This window comes from Oncorhynchus nerka, linkage group LG10, assembly GCF_034236695.1.
Source record: "Oncorhynchus nerka isolate Pitt River linkage group LG10, Oner_Uvic_2.0, whole genome shotgun sequence".
NCBI classification, from domain to species: Eukaryota; Metazoa; Chordata; class Actinopteri; order Salmoniformes; family Salmonidae; genus Oncorhynchus; species Oncorhynchus nerka.
In genome coordinates, this window is record NC_088405.1 from 69964193 (window position 1) to 69983928 (window position 19736).

Genomic DNA, 19736 nt, shown 5'->3' on the forward strand with positions numbered 1-19736 from the left:
CGAGAGCGTACAGGTCGCAGTGGTGTTAGCATATGGGGCTTTGGTGACAAAATGGATGGCACTGTGATAGACTACATCCAATTTGCTGAGTAGAGTGTTGGAGGCTATTTTGTAAATTACATCGCCGAAGTTAAGTATCAGTAGGATAGTCCGTTTTATGAGGATATGTTTGGCAGCATGAGTGAAGGATGCTTTGTTGCGAAATAGGAAGCTGATTCTAGATTTAATTTTGGACTGCAGATGTTTAATGTGAGTCTGGAAGGAGAGTTTACAGCCTAGCCAGACACCTAGGTATTTGTAGTTGTCCACATATTCTAAGTCAGAACCGTCCAGAGTAGTGATTCTAGACGGGCGGGCGTGGCGGGCGGCGATCGGTTGAAGAGCATGCATTAGTTTTACTGCATTTAAGAGCAGTTGGAGGCCACGGAAGGAGGCATTGAAGCTCGTCTGGAGGTTTGTTAACACAGTGTCCAAAGAAGGGCCAGAAGTATACAGAATGGTGTCATCTGTGTAGAGGTGGATCAGAGAATCACCAGCAGCAAGAGCGACATCATTGATGTATACAGAGAAGAGAGTCGGCCTGAGAATTGAACCCTGTGGCACCCCCATAGAGACTGCCAGAGGTCCGGTTATGATATTGTTTAGGACCTTGAGCGTGGCTACAGTTGGCCTATATGCAAAAAAGCAATTTGCCACACGGGCCTGCCATCATTCACTTTGAACTGGACTGTGTGTTTACAGGCAGTAGCAACAGCGTGACTTTAGAGCATTAGAACACGTTCGCCAAAAGTCACAAAATACACCTGAACAATTTTTTTAAATATGTAGAATGAACAAAAATATAAATGCAACACGTAAAGTGTTGATCCCATGTTTCATGACCTGAAATAAAAGATCCCAGAAATGTTCAAAGCTTATTTCTCTCAACAACAAAAAAGCTTATTTCTCTCAAATCTTGTGCACATATTTGTTTACATCCCTGTTAGTGAGCATATGTCCTTTGCCAAGATAATCAATCAACCTGACGGGAGTGACATATCAACAAGCTGATTAAACTTAAATTTATATCATTACACAGGTGCACCTTGTGCTGGGACCAATGAAAGGCCACTCTTACATTTGCAGTTTTGTCACACAACACAATGCCACAGATGTCTCAAGTTTTGAGGAACGAGCAATTGGTATGCTGCCTGCAGCAATGTCAGGCTGTAGCCAGAAAATGTCATGTTCATTTGTCTACCATATGCCGCCTCCAACATCGTTTTAGAGAATATGTCAGCATGTCAAACCCGCTTCACAACTACAGACATGCCAGCCCAGGACCTCCATATCCGGGTTCTTCCCCTGTGGAATTGTCTGAGCCCAGCCACCCGGACAGCTGATGAAACTCTGGGTTTGCACAACCTGTCAAAAACGGTCAGAAACTGTCTCAGCGAAGCTCATCTGCGTGCTCGTTGTCTTCACCAGGGTGGTCACCAGATGGTCAGGTCGCAGTTGTAAATGAGAACTTGTTCTCAACTGGCCTACCTGGTTAAATAAAGGTGAAATAAAAAATAAAATAAAAAAACTGATTGGCTATGCCACACCGGTCTGCGTGGACTCTAGTCCTGGACAGGACAGATGTTTTATTTTTATTTTATTAGGTTTTATTTACTGCAGTGTCTATTAATTGTCCAAACGCACGGCTGCTTTCCCACTCTATATTGCTATAGAATTTTCACAAATGCCTTACTATAGTAATTACCAAACATTCTATGAATTTATGAGAATGTGAAAATTACCACATCTAAGTGCTCGCTTGTCAGAAAATGTAAAAGAATAAATAATACAAGTAATATTACTCCAGGGAGTGTAGAATTACTTCCACTTGAATGTGTTTTATGTAACACTGCCTACCTTGCCATCTTATGTTTGGCTCAGACAACAGTTATCTTAGTTTCTGAGTATCAGTACCTAATCTGTCATTTAGCTAATCTAGCTAGCTAGGTAGACTAAATCTGCAAGAAAATGCCTTGTCAGTATGGCACGAGACCTCTACCTCCAGCTTAATGATTGGATAGAATGTCCTTTTTAACCCTGTTTTTAGCTGCCATTGTACATTGCACATGAAGTTCTTATTTTATTTTCATCAAATAACAACAGGTATGTGTTAATATGTCGGACAGCGAAGCCCCCAGTGACCCTGCTGGTAGTTCTGAGTTCGCAGAGACAGAGGCCCCACTGCAGCAACCCATGCCTGTGACACTAACAGACAAGTGCTCAACAGACACCAGACAGCTCTCCACAGATACCAACTGGAGACAGCACCACAGATAACTCCACAGATGTCACCCCGGCCAGAAAGGAAAGGAAGACCAGGAAAAGACCAGAGCCAAAACCTCCAGTTGAAGTCCAGGAGACTCAGGAGGAGAAACCCAAAGTAGAAGAAGAGCCAGCCAAGGTAAGACATGATGTGATACAGCTGGGTGAAAGATTCAATAAGCTTAACTTCTAAACTTAAAAGACCAATCAGCAGTTGAAACAATAACAAAGCGTGCTCCCGCCACTGTTTTGGTAAAAAGCTGAGGGATGGGTCTGGAGAATTTTTTTCTCTCAAATTCATAGATAGAGCTATGGATGCAGGGACCGACCATCCATGATATCAAAATTATAGTTTTAACCATGTTTTGAGGCTATATAGTGTTTGTTAATATTTACTTTGCTTATAAACATTTGAGTAAAACAAGGTAATATTTTTGGTTCTGATGGGATGACAGTGCAACTAAGCTCATGATGCATTTATAAGTTGTATTCTTCAAGAATTAGTGGGTACATATAACTCATTTACACTACCGTTCAAAAGTTTGGGGTCACTTAGAAATGTCCTTGTTTTTGAAAGAAATGCAATTTTTTTGTCCATTAAAATAATATCAAATTGATCAGAAATACAGTGTAGACATTGTTAATGTTGTAAATGACTATTGTAGCTGGAAACGGCAGATTTTTTAATGGAATATCTACATAGGTGCACAGAGGCCCATTATCAGCAACCATCACTCCTGTGTTCCAATGGCATGTTGTGTTAGCTAATCCAAGTTTATCATTTTAAAAGGCTAATTGATCATTTGTGTGTTCAATTACAGGCTCAAAATGGCCAGAAACAAAGTGACCCCAAACTTTTGAATGGTAGTGTATATCTAAAAATAAAACTGATGTAGCAACTGCTGATTTTCCCTTTTAAGGTCTGGATATGGTTTAGGTTTTATTATAGCCGTATAGGCTACAAACGGTAGAGTCCGGTACAAACATTTTCTTTCTCCATCTCTCACTCTCCTCCAGGCATCCAGTGAGTTGACAGTAGCCCGGGAAGGATGGGGCTACTGGGGGAGCTGGGGAAAGTCCATCATGTCAACGGCCTCGGCCACTGTGGCCACTGTAGGTGAGGAGATCCAAAAATGGATGTACATATTTTAATGTCAGAGTTTTTGGTTTGTCTCTGTCTGAGTAATAGTCAGTTTGTATTATCATTATGGTGTCATGTTAAACAATATGTCTGCTCTTTCAGTCAGCATAGGTACACTTTCAAAGATCTAAAAATTAATGTATTCCTTTCTTTTCATTCTGCAGTCTGCACCAATTAGAGAGGAGGACAAACAAGAAGGTAATGATAGCACGCGCTGGTCATCAACATTATCAACACAAGTCATCACTCTGGATTTAGCATCAGCCGTGATAAGCCTTAGTATATTTAGGATGCGTTTGTTGTGGAGATGTAGAGTACTTCACTGTTGCAACTATGCACATTAGGTTGACGTCTGACATGTATATTACTTCTAGGTGAACCCAGTAAGGAAACTGATAAAGGGGAAGGAGATGGAGCATCAGCCATGGGAATGTTCTCATCCCTCAGCAGTGTTGTTCAAAGCACTGTAAGAAACAATGCTTCTCTGCTTTTTTGACGATTACCCTCATAATATGTTGTTTATGGGCAAAAGTGACTTGGTTACTGACTTAAATATCTATATTCCAGGGGAAAACAGTCCTAACAGGGGGGTTGGATGCCTTGGAGTTCATAGGCAAGAAGACCATGGATGTCATAGCAGAGGGAGATCCAGGTTTCAAGAAAACAAAGGGTCTGATGATCAAGACTAACACTCTTTCTCAGGTGAATGAATGTTAGAGAAGCCACCTCCAGTGTTGTGCTTACACTTTATTTGCATTTGAAAGCTTTCTGACCAAGATCGAATAAGGTTTTTGCTTTGGCTGAAGGTCTTACAGGAGGCCAAGGAGTGTGAGGAGCATCAAACAGCCAGGGAGGTTTCCACGGAAAAGAAGGCCCATTACGGAATGCTGTTCGATGAATTCCAGGGCCTAGCCCACTTGGAAGCTCTGGAGATTCTCTCCAGGGAGAGTGAATCAAAGGTAATACTGAGAAAGTTCCACATTTTGTACCTCGTACAAAGAAACAAGTAAACAGCCTCTCAAAACATTATTGATTGCACACAGCACACAGCCTTCCGTTGAAATTAATACAACATCATGTTAGCTGTATTTTTGCTCACTTGTAAATGGAGAACCTACAGCCATTGCAACCTCTTGAAATATAAAAACAGGTCCATGGCACTTTAAAATCCTCCTGGCTTCTTTTAATACAGGGGCTAGCAACAGGCTAGCAAGTGATTTTCTTTGGGGGGGTTGATAAAAAAAAGACTGTAAAATCACCAATTATTCAGATAAAAATGTGTTTAATTTAGGAAATCTGTTCCCAAGTATTCCCACAAATAAGGTAAAAATATACATATGTGAGCATGTCTCATTGTGTCTCAAGGTATAAAATTGTTATTTTTAAATACAATCTCTTTTTGGGCCTAGTTGTAGTCAATTTTCAGTGTACCAATTGGTACACTGAATCTAGTTGCCTACCCGTTTTAGTAGATCTTATCTATGACTGAATCAGTTGTATGTTGTGTGGTGTAGGTGAAGTCTGTTCTAACCACTCTGTCTGGAGAGGAGCTGGCACAGCTTAAAGAGGACCTGAAGCTCATCAAGGAATCCTTCTCTCTGGTAGAGTTTGAAGACGAGGAGGTGGAAGAAAAGAAAGGTAGCCTACCGTCACAGAACAGTCACATAAAGTCTACTATCACAATGTTACATTTACAGTCTTTTAGTACTCAAACAGTGACAATTTTAGCATGTAAATCTTGCTGGGGCAGCCAATTTTTTTTAGATGCGTGCCAACAAAGCAACTACACAACATTAAACAAACTGTTAGGGCCTACATAAAGCTGTCACAACAGCAGAGCTTTCCTTTCAGCACCATAGAGTGAATCCGTACCACCGCTACACCTGGCTTTCAGTAGAGCCTAGTCTGGCAGGAAAACAGTTCCATCAACCTCATTTACTGCCTTTTTAAAAACCATAGCTGATATGGCTGACTTGCTTAAAAAAATATGGTTTCCACTGACTCTTTGTGGATTTGTGTAACTCAATAAGAACCGCATTCTCCTTCAATAATAACAAATTAGTTTTTATAAAATGTATGTTCAGTAAATTCATAATGTTTGTTCTTCTATCATTAACACTTAGCTCTAAGTATCAGCAAGTGCAAGGAAATGAGGTAGGCCTTCATTCTGCACTTTCAAAATGGACACAGACAGAAATTCAGATGTTAGTTTAGATAAATTCAGCAAGATGTTCAGGCCTTAACTCTACTCTTCTTTAAGTCACCACACAGAGAGAGAGAGAGCAACACATTTGATGTATTTAATTAGGCCTATGTGGTCTAAAAAGGAAGGAAAATACAATCACGAGGATACACTTACCACAATACCGACGCACAGACAGCGCATTACGCAAACAAAACGACCCTCGCAATATCAACTGGAATTACATGGGTCTACTACTGAACTTTTTGTTGAAAATAAATATATATTTGAATGGGAAGAAACTGTCACTGGCAAACATGATTACAGACCACAACATAATTGCATAATTTCAACATTGCCGAAAATTATGAATAAGATACTAATGAGATATACCTATATAAGCAATATAACAGTTGAGATGTACAAACTATGGCATAAGGGAACGATGAGCTGATAAGAGGCAAGCGTAATTTCGATAAAGACATTAATGAGCAAGCGAGCTGTCCTTCTGGGCAAACTGTGTCATCAAAGTCTGGCATTCTCTGGATTTATGGTACTTTTAAGACAACTGGGAACTCTGGGAAAAAAAACTAGAACGAATCATGACGCCAGTGATCTTTAGGTCGGAGCTTTAGAAAGAGGACCGATTGCCCGACTTGGAATTCCAAGTAGGATGACCATTCTACATGTAGTTTTATCAGTCGGAACTTGTTTTTTTTCAAAGTTCCCAGTTGTCTTGAACACTCGGGAGTCTGAAATTTCCAAGTTCCCAGTTGTTTTGAACGCGGCAGAAGTTATACTGGATTGAGAGTATAGACAATGTATTCAACCTTTTCTGGGACATGGTGTTGCTTATTTATCCTTTTAAGCTCGGAAAAGAGACCCTTTCAGACAGATATTTTAAATCCTTAAACCCAGACTTGGACCACACACTCTCTCCACCAAATAGCAGGCAGGGGAAACAAAAGAGTGATTGCTTTGCAAAGCTTGCAGTTAGCCACTGATTTCTTCAAAACTACTCATGCATTGTTGCATTGTTGAAATTTGCGATTTCCGACTTGTTGTGTAATGTTTATGGCCGATGAGCACCGATACGTTTTATCTATAATTTCTCTTCACATGACATAAATTGAAAAGGATTTGTCAGTAGATTGTCTACATGATTCATGATGACTGCTTGTCTAGCTAGTTAGCTTGCTTGCTAGCTAAGATTTTGAAGGTATGATGTTGACATGATCAGTCCAATCAAAGCTACGGTAGATATAATGTGATTTGAAGTCATTTTATCTGTGGCCAATGACCTTGAGCCTTCTTAGACGGGAACCTCTATTGTAAATCTATGGCAGCACCCAAGGGGGCTTGAACTGCCAAGCTCTCCCTGTAGATTCTGCAGTGTCCCCATGAGTGACCGAACACTAAGCCAATCACAGTGCAACTAGAGGACATTGCCAATGCCTACTCTGTGCTTTCGCTGGCTGCCCCTCCACCACTGAAAGCACTGAGTTAGTCTGAAACACCTGCTTTTGGAGCTGCCTTACTCAAGAAAGAGAGTATGTGGCTTTATTAACTTTATTAATTTTATAATAATGATTCATTATTATAGTTGTTTACATTGTTTGCAAACTGATAAGTAACATGAATTAATGCCAAAATAGCATGCAAAACAGGCAATATACAGTACCAGTCAAAGGTTTGGACACACCTACACATTCCAGGGTTTTTCTTTATATTGACTATTTTCTACATTGTCGAATAATAGTGAAGACATCAAAACTATGAAATAACACATATGGAATAATGTAGTAACCAAAAAAGTGTTAAACAAATCAAAATATATGTTTTATTTGAGATTCTTCAAAGTAGCCACCCTTTGCCTTGATGACAGCTTTGCACACTCTTGGCATTCTCTCAACCAACTTCATGAAGTAGTCACCTGGAATGCATTTCAATTAACAGTGGTTAATTGTTAAAAGTTCATTTGTGAAATGTATTTCCTTCTTAGTGCATTTGAGCCAATCAGTTGTGTTGTAACAAGGTAGGGGTTGTATACAGGAGATAGCCCTATTTAGTAAAAGACTAAGTCCATATTATGGAAAGAACAGCTCAAATGAGCAAAGAGAAATGACAGTCCATCATTACTTCAAGACAGGAAGGTCAGTCAATCCGGAACATTTCAAGAACATTTCAAGAACTTGCAGTCGCAAAAACCATCAAGTACTATGATGAAACTGGCTTTCATGAGGACCGCCACAGTTAAGGAAGATCCAGAGTTACAGTGGGGCAAAAAAGTATTTAGTCAGCCACCAATTGTGCAAGTTCTCCCACTTAAAAATATGAGAGAGGCCTGTAATTTTCGTCATAGATACACTTCAACTATGACAGACAAAATGAGAAAAAAAATCTTGGGTCTTTCAGCATGACAATGATCCCAAACACACCGCCCGGGCAACGAAGGAGTGGCTTCGTAAGAAGCATTTCAAGGTCCTGGAGTGGCCTAGCCAGTCTCCAGATCTCAACCCCATAGCAAATCTTTGGAGGGAGTTGAAAGTCTGTGTTGCCCAGCAACAGCCCCATAACATCACTGCTCTAGAGGGTATCTGCATGGAGGAATGGGCCAAAATACCAGCAACAGTGTGTGAAAACCTTGTGAAGACTTACAGAAAACGTTTGACCTCTGTCATTGCCAACAAAGGGTATATAACAAAGTATTGAGATAAACTTTTGTTATTGACCAAATACTTATTTTCCACCAGAATTTGCCAATAAATTCATTAAAAATCCTACAATGTGATTTTCTGGATTTTTTCTCTCTCATTTTGTCTGTCATAGTTGAAGTGTACAGGCCTGTCTCATCTTTTTAAGTGGGAGAACTTGCACAATTGGTGGCTGACTAAATATTTTTTGCCCCACTGTACCTCTGCTGCAGAGGACAAGTTCATTAGATTGCAGCCCAAATAAATGCTTCACAGCTTAGAAAATAGTAAAAATAAAGAAAAACCCTTGAATGAGTAGATGTGCCCAAACTTTTGACTGGTACAGTATATATTTTTGCTAAACAGGTAGGACTCAAAACAGCTGGGTCTCTGCCCTACCTGCCCAGAATGATGGGTCACCACTGTACTCACAACAGAAACAAAATACTTTTGTTCTATTATTATTTTTTTTCTGTGGGTGATAATTCAACTGAAAAACATCAGCATTGTTATCTTGTTTTAGGGAAAGATGGCAGTATGTTTTTGTGATAAATACAATGAGCAAAAGCAATACATTTTGTTTATTCATATTTATTTTCAGATGAAGATGGCACTGAGTTTCTGAGGGAATTAACAGAGGCCCTTGATGGACTACACATACCCACAACAGCTGACAAACTTGGCAAGGTTGGCACAATACATTTCTGTTTTGGTTGAATTTCAAGCCAGTTATCTTACGGCCTCATGCTAGCGGTACAATAATATAGCAGTGTTTGTTGCCATCTCCTGGAGAGTTTTGGCAGGACTGCGTTTTGAAAGGACTGAGCACTACTCGACTTTGCTTTTTCGGCATGGTAGATCACTAATCTCTAACCTATTTTCTCTCTGCAAACACTCATCAGGTGTGTAAGAGTGCATGTGACCAGATTGCCCAAATGACCAAACCCATAAAGGAAGAAGAAAGGAATGAATAGGAAGTGGCAAAAACCTATACTGTTGAGGTATGCAAAATTATTATCTGACATTGTGACTATTGGAATGGAGCTTCTTTCTGTTGTAACTACTGATGTGAGTGTTATTGATTCCTCTCAGAATGTCCACTCGTCAGCCATCAAAAGCCTGGCTGAGCTAACAGCCAGATCCATAGAGCAGTTCCACAAAGTGGCTGAGATGATCCTGCTCTGTAACAACCAGAAGGTCACCACTTTGGAGCAGGCCAAAATCCTCTCGCAGTAAGTTCCTACACACCATCAGCCATCTACAGAGTGTTATATTACTAGTCATAGATATAGCTCTGGTTCACACATCCCTAACCTTCAGACATAACGTGTGTGTATTGATGCCCTCATTGTTGTCATATTCCAGTGTGCGATTGTGCTCCAACTCAACATTTTGTTCTCCTCTTACAGAATAACAATTGTGTTGTGTAAAGAGATATCGCTACTTTCCAAGAAGTTCACCTCCTGTTTAACTACAATAGGGGTAAGGTAGTGATTCTATACAAACTATATCACAAAGTATATTTCGCCTGTCACTAAGCTTACACTCTTGGAAGCCACATTCACAGAACTCAGCTTCAGATGTTAGTATTCATGGTCATGCACAACAACTTTTCATCATGAAACGTAATTGTACTGCCTCACTATGAAAATGTATAAACTGTCTTTTGAGTTTCACAAAAACTGCTTTCGCATAGGATTTAAGGTATTTTACCTGTAAACAAAACAGATAGGGCAATGTTTATATAACCCTCTTATGCATATGCCTTTCATGCCGGGGACGAGTGGTAGTTGTGGTGTGCAGATGTGGGTAGGCGTATTTTGAGTTTAATTAGGCCTATAGTACGGGTCTGTGCAGAAATGGCTGCGCCATCCAAATGAAATCAATAATTTGTTATTTTGTTGATTAAACAGACAAGACAAACCTACCCGATTACTGTCAACACACATATACACTGAGTATAAAAAACATTTAGAACACCTGCTCTTTCCATTACATAGACTAATCAGGTGAAGGCTATGAGTCCTTATTGATGTCACTTGTTAAATCCACTTCAGTCCGTGTAGATGGGGGGGACCTTGAGACAATTGAGACGTGGATTGTGTATTTGTGCCATTCAGAGGGTGAATGGGAAAGACAAAATATTTAAGTGCCTTTGAACAGTAGTAGGTGCCAGGCGCAATGGTTTGTGTCAAGAACTGTAACGCTGCTGGGTTTTTCACCCTCAACAGTTTCCTGTGTGTATCAGGAATGGTCCACCAACCAAAGGACATCCAGCCAACTTGTGGGAAGCATTGGAGTCAACATGGGCCAGCCTCCCTGTGGAACGCTTTTGACACATTGTAGAGCCCATGCCCCAACGAATGAGGCTGTTCTTAGGGCAAAAGGGGGAGGAGGGGACGACAACTCAATATTAGGAAGGTGTTCCTAATAGGGGCAGAACGACAGATTTTTACCTTGTCAGCTCGGGGATTCAATCTTGCAACCTTTCGGTTACTAGTCCAACGCTCTAACCACTAGGCTACCTGCCGCCCCAAGATGAGCAAACTAATAGATAGATGAGCTATACCGCCTCAAAATAGCCTGTACAGATGGAAATTCAGTGAAATAAAATCACATTGATTAATTATCAGACAACGTTTTTCGATGTCGCTGTCCCAATCAAAATCATGCTGAAATGATCATCTAGTTGACCACACACAACGGGGTCTCAGATAATTACATATTATTCACACTCCATTTAGTATGATATGGTATGTATTCATTTGTGGATGTCATCACCCATTTTGTATGATATATTACGAATTAAATCAAATCAAATCAAATTTATTTATATAGCCCTTCGTACATCAGCTGATATCTCAAAGTGCTGTACAGAAACCCAGCCTAAAACCCCAAACAGCAAGCAATGCAGGTGTAGAAGCACGGTGGCTAGGAAAAACTTCCTCGAAAGGCCAAAACCTAGGAAGAAACCTAGAGAGGAACCAGGCTATGTGGGGTGGCCAGTCCTCTTCTGGCTGTGCCGGGTGGAGATTATAACAGAACATGGCCAAGATGTTAAAATGTTCATAAATGACCAGCATGGTCGAATAATAATAAGGCAGAACAGTTGAAACTGGAGCAGCAGCACGGCCAGGTGGACTGGGGACAGCAAGGAGTCATCATGTCAGGTAGTCCTGGGGCATGGTCCTAGGGCTCAGGTCCTCCGAGAGAGAGAAAGAAAGAGAGAATTAGAGAGAGCATATGTGGGGTGGCCAGTCCTCTTCTGGCTGTGCCGGGTGGAGATTATAACAGAACATGGCCAAGACGTTCAAATGTTCATAAATGACCAGCATGGTCGAATAATAATAAGGCAGAACAGTTGAAACTGGAGCGGCAGCACGGCCAGGTGGACTGGGGACAGCAAGGAGTCATCATGTCAGGTAGTCCTGGGGCATGGTCCTAGGGCTCAGGTCCTCCGAGAGAGAGAAAGAAAGAGAGAATTAGAGAGAGCATATGTGGGGTGGCCAGTCCTCTTCTGGCTGTGCCGGGTGGAGATTATAACAGAACATGGCCAAGACGTTCAAATGTTCATAAATGACCAGCATGGTCGAATAATAATAAGGCAGAACAGTTGAAACTGGAGCGGCAGCACGGCCAGGTGGCCTGGGGACAGCAAGGAGTCATCATGTCAGGTAGTCCTGGGGCATGGTCCTAGGGCTCAGGTCCTCCGAGAGAGAGAAAGAAAGAGAGAATTAGAGAGAGCATATGTGGGGTGGCCAGTCCTCTTCTGGCTGTGCCGGGTGGAGATTATAACAGAACATGGCCAAGACGTTCAAATGTTCATAAATGACCAGCATGGTCGAATAATAATAAGGCAGAACAGTTGAAACTGGAGCGGCAGCACGGCCAGGTGGCCTGGGGACAGCAAGGAGTCATCATGTCAGGTAGTCCTGGGGCATGGTCCTAGGGCTCAGGTCCTCCGAGAGAGAGAAAGAAAGAGAAGGAGAGAATTAGAGAACGCACACTTAGATTCACACAGGACACCGAATAGGACAGGAGAAGTACTCCAGATATAACAAACTGACCCTAGCCCCCGACACATAAACTACTGCAGCATAAATACTGGAGGCTGAGACAGGAGGGGTCAGGAGACACTGTGGCCCCATCCGAGGATAAGAGCGTAGTGTATTGTATGTTACAAATTTGCTAAATGTACAATATGTTACAAATTCTAGCTAGCTGACTAACGTTAGCTAAGCTGAGGGTTAGGGTTAAGGTTAGGATTAAGTTTAGGAGTTAGGGTTAAAGGGTTAAGGGGAGGGTTAGCTAACCTGCTAATTAGTTGCAAAGTAGCTTAAAGTAGTATTTAGTTGAAAAGTTGCTAATTAGCTAAAATGCTCAAGTTGTCCATGATGAGATTTGAACTCGCAACCTTTGGGTTGCAAGACATTCACATTATTCTCACACCCATCCACCCTGACCACCACCATACTTTTGTTTTTGCCTTAAGTAACCTTCTTTCTAATGTAACCATACCAAATGTAACATCAATCAAATGTATTTATAAAGCCCTGTTTACATCCATCGATGTCACAAAGTGCAATACAGAAACCCAGCCTAAAACCCCAAACAGCAAGCAATGCAGATGTAGAAGCATGGTGGCTAGGAACAACTCCCTAGAAAGGCAGGAACCTAGGAAGAAACGTAGAAAGGAATCAGGCTCCGAGGGGTGGCCAGTCCTCTTCTGCCTGTGCATATCATACTAATCTGGATATCACAGATTTACATTTACTATGTTACGTCTAGTCTATGAGACCAGTGTGCCACACACAGGAGGCTATTGTTTCATATGTATCACAATGATAAGATGACTTTGGGAGTTTCAGTAAGCAACAGTTCGATACATGCCTTCAACTGCATTAGCCTTCTTTATTCCAATATTTTCGTCATTCAGTGATATTTATTCCCACGGTATTTCTTACTGGTGGGCTATGCGAAGAGATGGGCCAAGTGACATGCCTTGCAAAGTTTAGAACTGTCAGGATGGCGGTAACAGGGCACTGACTAGCAACCATCAAGAGTTTAAGAGCGTAGTGCGTACCAATGCCGCCTCAGCTGTTTCAGGCCTACCAGAGTATTCATATAATCTAACAATATAATGCTTATATAAAATATTTGGATCGAAAATGTATGAATAACCCTACCTCTGTATGTCTATACCTGTATAGTAGATGCAGTAGCCATCTCACATAAAGAAATGCATGTTGGTGTTGTAGCATGTCACCAGCATATCTCTATCTCTCTGGGTTTAGGCCATAACTTCACTTCCTTTATATATATATATATTTGACAGTACCAGTCAAATGTTTGTACCAGTCAAATGTTTGGAGACACCTACTCATTCAAGGGTTTTTCTTTATTTAAAAAAACTATTTTCTACATTGTAGAATAATAGAGAAGACATCAAAAATATGAAATAACACATATGGAATCATGTCGTCAACAAAAAAGTTTGAAGAATCTCAAAGTACCCACCCTTTGCCTTGATGACAGCTTTGCACACTATTGGCATTCTCTCAACCAGCTTCACCTGGAATACCTTTCCAACAGTCTTGAAGGAGTTCTCACATATGCTGAGCACTTAGTCTTATTTTCATTCATTCTGCGGTCCAACTCATCCCAAACCATCTCAATTGGGTTGAGGTTGGGTGATTGTGGAGGCCAGGTCATCTGATGCAGCACTCCATCACTCTCCTTCTTGGTCAAATAGCCCTTACACAGCCTGGAGCTGGTTGGGAACCAAACATGTAAAATTTGAACTCATCAGACCAAAGACTTATTTCCACCGGTCTAATGTCCATTGCTCGTGTTTCTTGGCCCTAGCAAGTCTCTTCTTATTATTGGTGTCCTTTAGTAGTGGTTTCTTTGCAGAAATTCGACCATGAAGGCCTGATTCACACGGTCTACCCTGAACAGTTGATGTTGAGATGTGTCTGTTACTTTAACTCTTTGAAGCATTTATTTGGACTGAAATCTGAGGCTGTGTAACGTTTGTCATCGGGAGAAGAGGACAAAGTGCAGCGTGGTACGTATTCATAATAATTTTAATAAAGATGAATACTGAACAAAAACAACAAACTGACAAACGAAACAGTCCTGTAAGGTGCAGCAACACAAAACAGAAAACAGACTTTTGGTTCTCAATCAGAGACAACGATAGCTGTCCCTGATTGAGAACCATACCCGGCCAAAAACAAAGAAATACAAAACATAGAAAAAGGAACATAGAACACCCACCCTAGTCACACCCTTGCCTAACCAAAATAGAGAATAAAAAGCCTCTTGACAGGTCTGTGCCTTTCCAAATCATGTCCGATCAATTTAATTTACCACAGGTAGACTCCAATCAAGTTGTAGAAACATCTCAAGGATGATCAATGGAAACAGGATGAAGCTGAGATCAATTTTGAGTCACATAGCAAAGGGTCTGATTACTTATGTAAATAAGGTGGTTCTGTTTTTAATGTTTAATACATTTACAAACATTTCTTGGGTATTGTGTGTAGATTGCTGAGGGAAAAAATTATATTTAATATATTTTAGAATAAGGCTGTAACGTAACAAAATGTGTAAAAAGTCAAGGGGTCTGAATGTTTTCTGAAGGCACTGTATAATTATAAATGGCATAAAAAAACATCTGATTTCCCCCTAGCTGATTATTGTCTGCACCAGGCTCTGATTGTACTGTAATGAAACAGGCAGGGAGAGTGAGCTCGTCTGTGTTGTTTGACGAACCCTCATCCTTCTGGCCCGTAGCCCTGCGTGGCATTGACTGCATGCTGAAGTGTCTAAGTCGATATCCATGTTTATAAACACAGGTTCTCTACAGTTATTGTTCTTTGTGGCCATAAACATTATTTTGAGATAATTCTATGGGGGGGAGGGTCATGTGAAAATATTTGTACATTTGGGAAGGGGAGCGCAATTTTTTTTTTATGACACCTTGAGTTGGACTCGCCACTACCCCCCAGCACTTTTTGATCTATCTCTAACTAGCGTTAATGCAATGAATAGAAGTCTGTGGTAACTGCTAGCAAGCTAGTCGTTTTTTTCACATGTTCTATTTATATCTGTAAATCAACCAATAAAATCGAGCTCTCCTTTTATTTTTCAAGCATGCTAGTAGATACCATAGACGTTCAGTCATTGTGCTAACACTAGTTAGCATTGGCTCGCAAAACTACCTCTAACTTCCTTCATACTGGATGCAGAGACATAAAAATGGTATCCGTGAGTGAGTTCAGCTGACTCTGGGGAAGAAAATAAAGGGCTATATTGCCAAAATCCCTAAGTATCCCTTTAATAGGTGTATAAGATTCCTAGTTCACTGACTAATAAGACCAAAACATTTTGTTTTTTGCAGTCAAATGAAAATGGAGATGTCCTCAATCCACTCATAACGGGAGTATTTTTGGAGGTTTGTATCGAATTAATTATCGTACATTGCTGCATATCACATCCTCTTCATTCCTACTGAAAGCTGAATCATAACATTGTGTGTTTGTGTGTGTGACAGATTTACAAATGTGTTGCATTGTTTATGTACAGTTGAAGTCGGAAGTTTACGTACACCTTAACCAAATACATTTAAACTCCGTTTTTCACAATTCCTGACATTTAATCCGAGTAAGAATTCCATGTCTTCGGTCACTTAGAATCAGCACTTAATTTTAAGAATGTGAAATGTCAGAATAATAGGAGAGAATGATTTATTTCAGCTTTTATTTCTTTCATCACATTCGCAGTGGGTCAGACGTTTACATACACTCAATTAGCATTTGGCAGAATTGCCTTTAAAATGGTTTAACTTGGGTCAAACGTTTTGGGTAGCCTTCCACAGGCTTCCCACAACAAGTTGGATTAACTTTGGCCCATTCCTCCTGACAGAGCTGGTGTAACTGAGTCAGGTTTGTAGGCCTCCTTGCTCGCACACGCTTTTTCAGTTCTGCACACAAATGTTCTATAGGACTGAGGTCAGGGCTTTGTGATGCCCACTCCAATACATTGACTTTGTTGTCCTTAAGCCATTTTGCCACAACTTTGTAAGTATGCTTGGGGTCATTGTCCATTTGGAAGACCCATTTGCGACCAAGCTTTAACTTCCTGACTGATGTCTTGAGGTGTTGCTTCAATATATCCACATAACTTGCACCAGTCCCTCCTGCAGCAAATCACCCCCACAACATGATGCTGCCACCCCCGTTCTTCACTGTTGGGATGGTGTTCTTCGGCTTGCAAGCCTCCCCCTGTTTCCTCCAAACATAACGATGGTCATTATGGCCAAACAGTTCTATTTTTGTTTCAGCAGACCAGAGGACATTTCTCCAAAAAGTACGATCTTTGTCCCCATGTGCAGTTGCAAACCGTTGTCTGGCTTTTTTATGGCGGTTTTGGAGCAGTGGCTTCTTCCTTGCTGAGCGGCCTTTCAGGTTATGTTGATATAGGACTCGTTTTACTGTGGATATAGATACTTTTGTACCTGTTTCCTCCAGCATCTTCACAAGGTCCTTTGCTGTTGTTCTGGGATTGATTTGCGCTTTTCGCACCAAAGTACATTCATCTCTAGGAGATAGAACGCGTCTCCTTCCTGAGCAGTATAACAGCTGCGTGGTCCCATGGTGTTTATACTTGCGTACTATTGTTTGTACAGATGAATGTTGTACCTTCAGGCATTTGGAAATTGCTCCCAAGGATGAAACAGACTTGTGGAGGTCTACAATTTGTTTTCTGAGGTCTTGGCTGATTTCATTTGATTTTCCAATGATGTCAAGCAAAGAGGCACTGAGTTTGAAGGTAGGCCTTGAAATATGTCTACAGGTACACCTCCAATTGACTCAAATTATGTCAATTGGCCTATCAGACGCTTCTAAAGTCATGACATCATTTTAAGGAATTTTCCAAGCTGTTTAAAGGCACAGTGAACTTAGTGAATGTAAACTTCTGACCCACTGGAATTGTGATACAGTGAATTATAAGTGAAATAATCTGTCTGTAAACAATTGTTGGAAAAATGACTTGTGTCATGCACAAAGTAGATGTCCTAACCAAAACTATAGTTTGTTAACAAGAAATGTGTGGAGTGGTTGAAAAACGAGTTTTAATGACTCCAACCTAAGTGTATGTAAACTTCCGACTTCAACTGTATCTATGTATTGTATGTATCTTGTCTTCATTAGGCTTCAAACAGTGCATCGTACATCCAGGATTCCTTCCAGCTCCTCATGCCTGTGTTAGAGGTGTCCCACATTCAAAGTAGTGCTGACTCTAACCAACAGTGACCACATCTCTCTGCCAGCTGTGCGAACAAGGGACCCTGACAAAAAGCATTGACATGTCATTGCGGTTTTAAAAATACTTCCTCAGCTTTATTTTATATTTATTTCGAAGCCTATCTAAAGTGCCACGCCTCAGAAGAAATGTACCTTTGACAAACGGTGTTTACTCGTCGTGGAGTATTGTAGTGCTGTTGTTGTACAGCACAGTAGATATACCAATGTACAGTATTTGAGGAGTCTAGAGCTGACATGTTTGAATGACATTGATGTCTGCGTTTCTCATACAAATACTGTGCTTATGTACTGACATTAATTGAGAAATTCTGAATATAGACTTTTCCATGTCTCACAATTACCATGATTCAATGCATTAAATTGAGTCAAATTGTATTATTCGCCTACCTCCTCATGCCTTTTGCACACATTGTATATAGACTGCCCATTTTTTTTTCTACTGTGTTATTGACTTGTTAATTGTTTACTCCATGTGTAACTCTGTGTTGTCTGTTCACACTGCTATGCTTTATCTTGGCCAGGTCGCAGTTGCAAATGAGAACTTGTTCTCAACTAGCCTACCTGGTTAAATAAAGGTGAAATAAAAAAATAAAATAAAAAAATGATTCATAACACCAGGACTTCAGGATAACCCCCTTTAGGATAAGTACTTCAGGTGTTGCAAATGAATGTGATATTGCTTTGGCACACATGCCTCCCTGTTTATCTTCAGGTGTAATTGTATAACCAGAATATTAGTACTTGAATGATGACAACTATTGTAATTGTGTCTTAGTAGGAAAAGTGATTGTGGTCATCTGTGTCTTGGAACTGTATCAGATTTCCTTGGACTTTTTGAGCTATTTTATGTCAGGTATTTTACGCTTTTCAAATAAAGATAATGTCTTAAACAACATCCTATTAAAGCTTCGCATTGGTTATTGTGACATACCAACGTCCATCCAGTTGAAGATTTGAGGAAATGTTACACAATTTATAAAGCATTTCATTTGTAAAAACTTTTACAAACCAATTAACTCCTGGATAATTAGGAAATGATTGTGCTGAAACCTTGATATATAGGGTCATGACATGAAACCAACCACATTGGCAACTATAAAGTTTTTATTTAATTTATTTATTTCGCCTTTATTTAACCAGGTAGGTAAATTGAGAACAAGTTCTCATTTACAATTGCGACCTGGCCAAGATAAAGCAAAGCAGTTCGACACATACAACGACACAGAGTTACACATGGAGTAAAACAAACATACAGTCAATAATACAGTAGAAACAAGTCTATATAAGATGTGAGCAAATGAGGTGAGATAAGGGAGGTAAAGGCAAAAAAAGGCCATGGTGGCAAAGTAAATACAATATAGCAAGTAAAACACTGGAATGGTAGATTTGCAGTGGAAGAATGTGCAAAGTAGAAATAAAAATAATGGGGTGCAAAGGAGCAAAATAAATAAATACATACAATAAATACAGTAGGGAAAGAGGTAGTTGTTTGGGCTAAATTATAGGTGGGCTATGTACAGGTGCAGTAATCTGTGAGCTGCTCTGACAGTTGGTGCTTAAAGCTAGTGAGGCAGATAAGTGTTTCCAGTTTCAGAGATTTTTGTAGTTCGTTCCAGTCATTGGCAGCAGAGAACTGGAAGGAGAGGCGGCCAAATAAAGAATTGGTTTTGGGGGTGACAAGAGAGATATATCTGCTGGAGCGCGTGCTACAGGTGGGTGATGCTATGGTGACCAGCGAGCTGAGTTAAGGGGGGACTTTACCTAGCAGGGTCTTGTAGATGACATGGAGCCATTGGGTTTGGCGACGAGTATGAAGCGAGGGCCAGCCAGCGAGAGCGTACAGGTCGCAATGGTGGGTAATATATGGGGCTTTGGTGACAAAACGGATGGCACTGTGATAGACTGCATCCAATTAGTTGAGTAGGGTATTGAAGGCTATTTTGTAAATGACATCGCCTAAGTCGAGGATTGGTAGGATGGTCAGTTTTACAAGGGTATGTTTGGCAGCATGAGTGAAGGATGCTTTGTTGCGAAATAGGAAGCCAATTCTAGATTTAACTTTGGATTGGAGATGTTTGATGTGGGTC

General features: G+C 40.6%; 1 pseudogene; it reads left to right on the forward strand.

The window, feature by feature from the left end:
• The first annotated feature begins 2154 nt into the window (after positions 1-2154).
• LOC115136482 (protein FAM114A2-like) lies at positions 2155-17731 on the forward strand (annotated as a pseudogene).
• The last annotated feature ends 2005 nt before the right edge of the window (positions 17732-19736 follow it).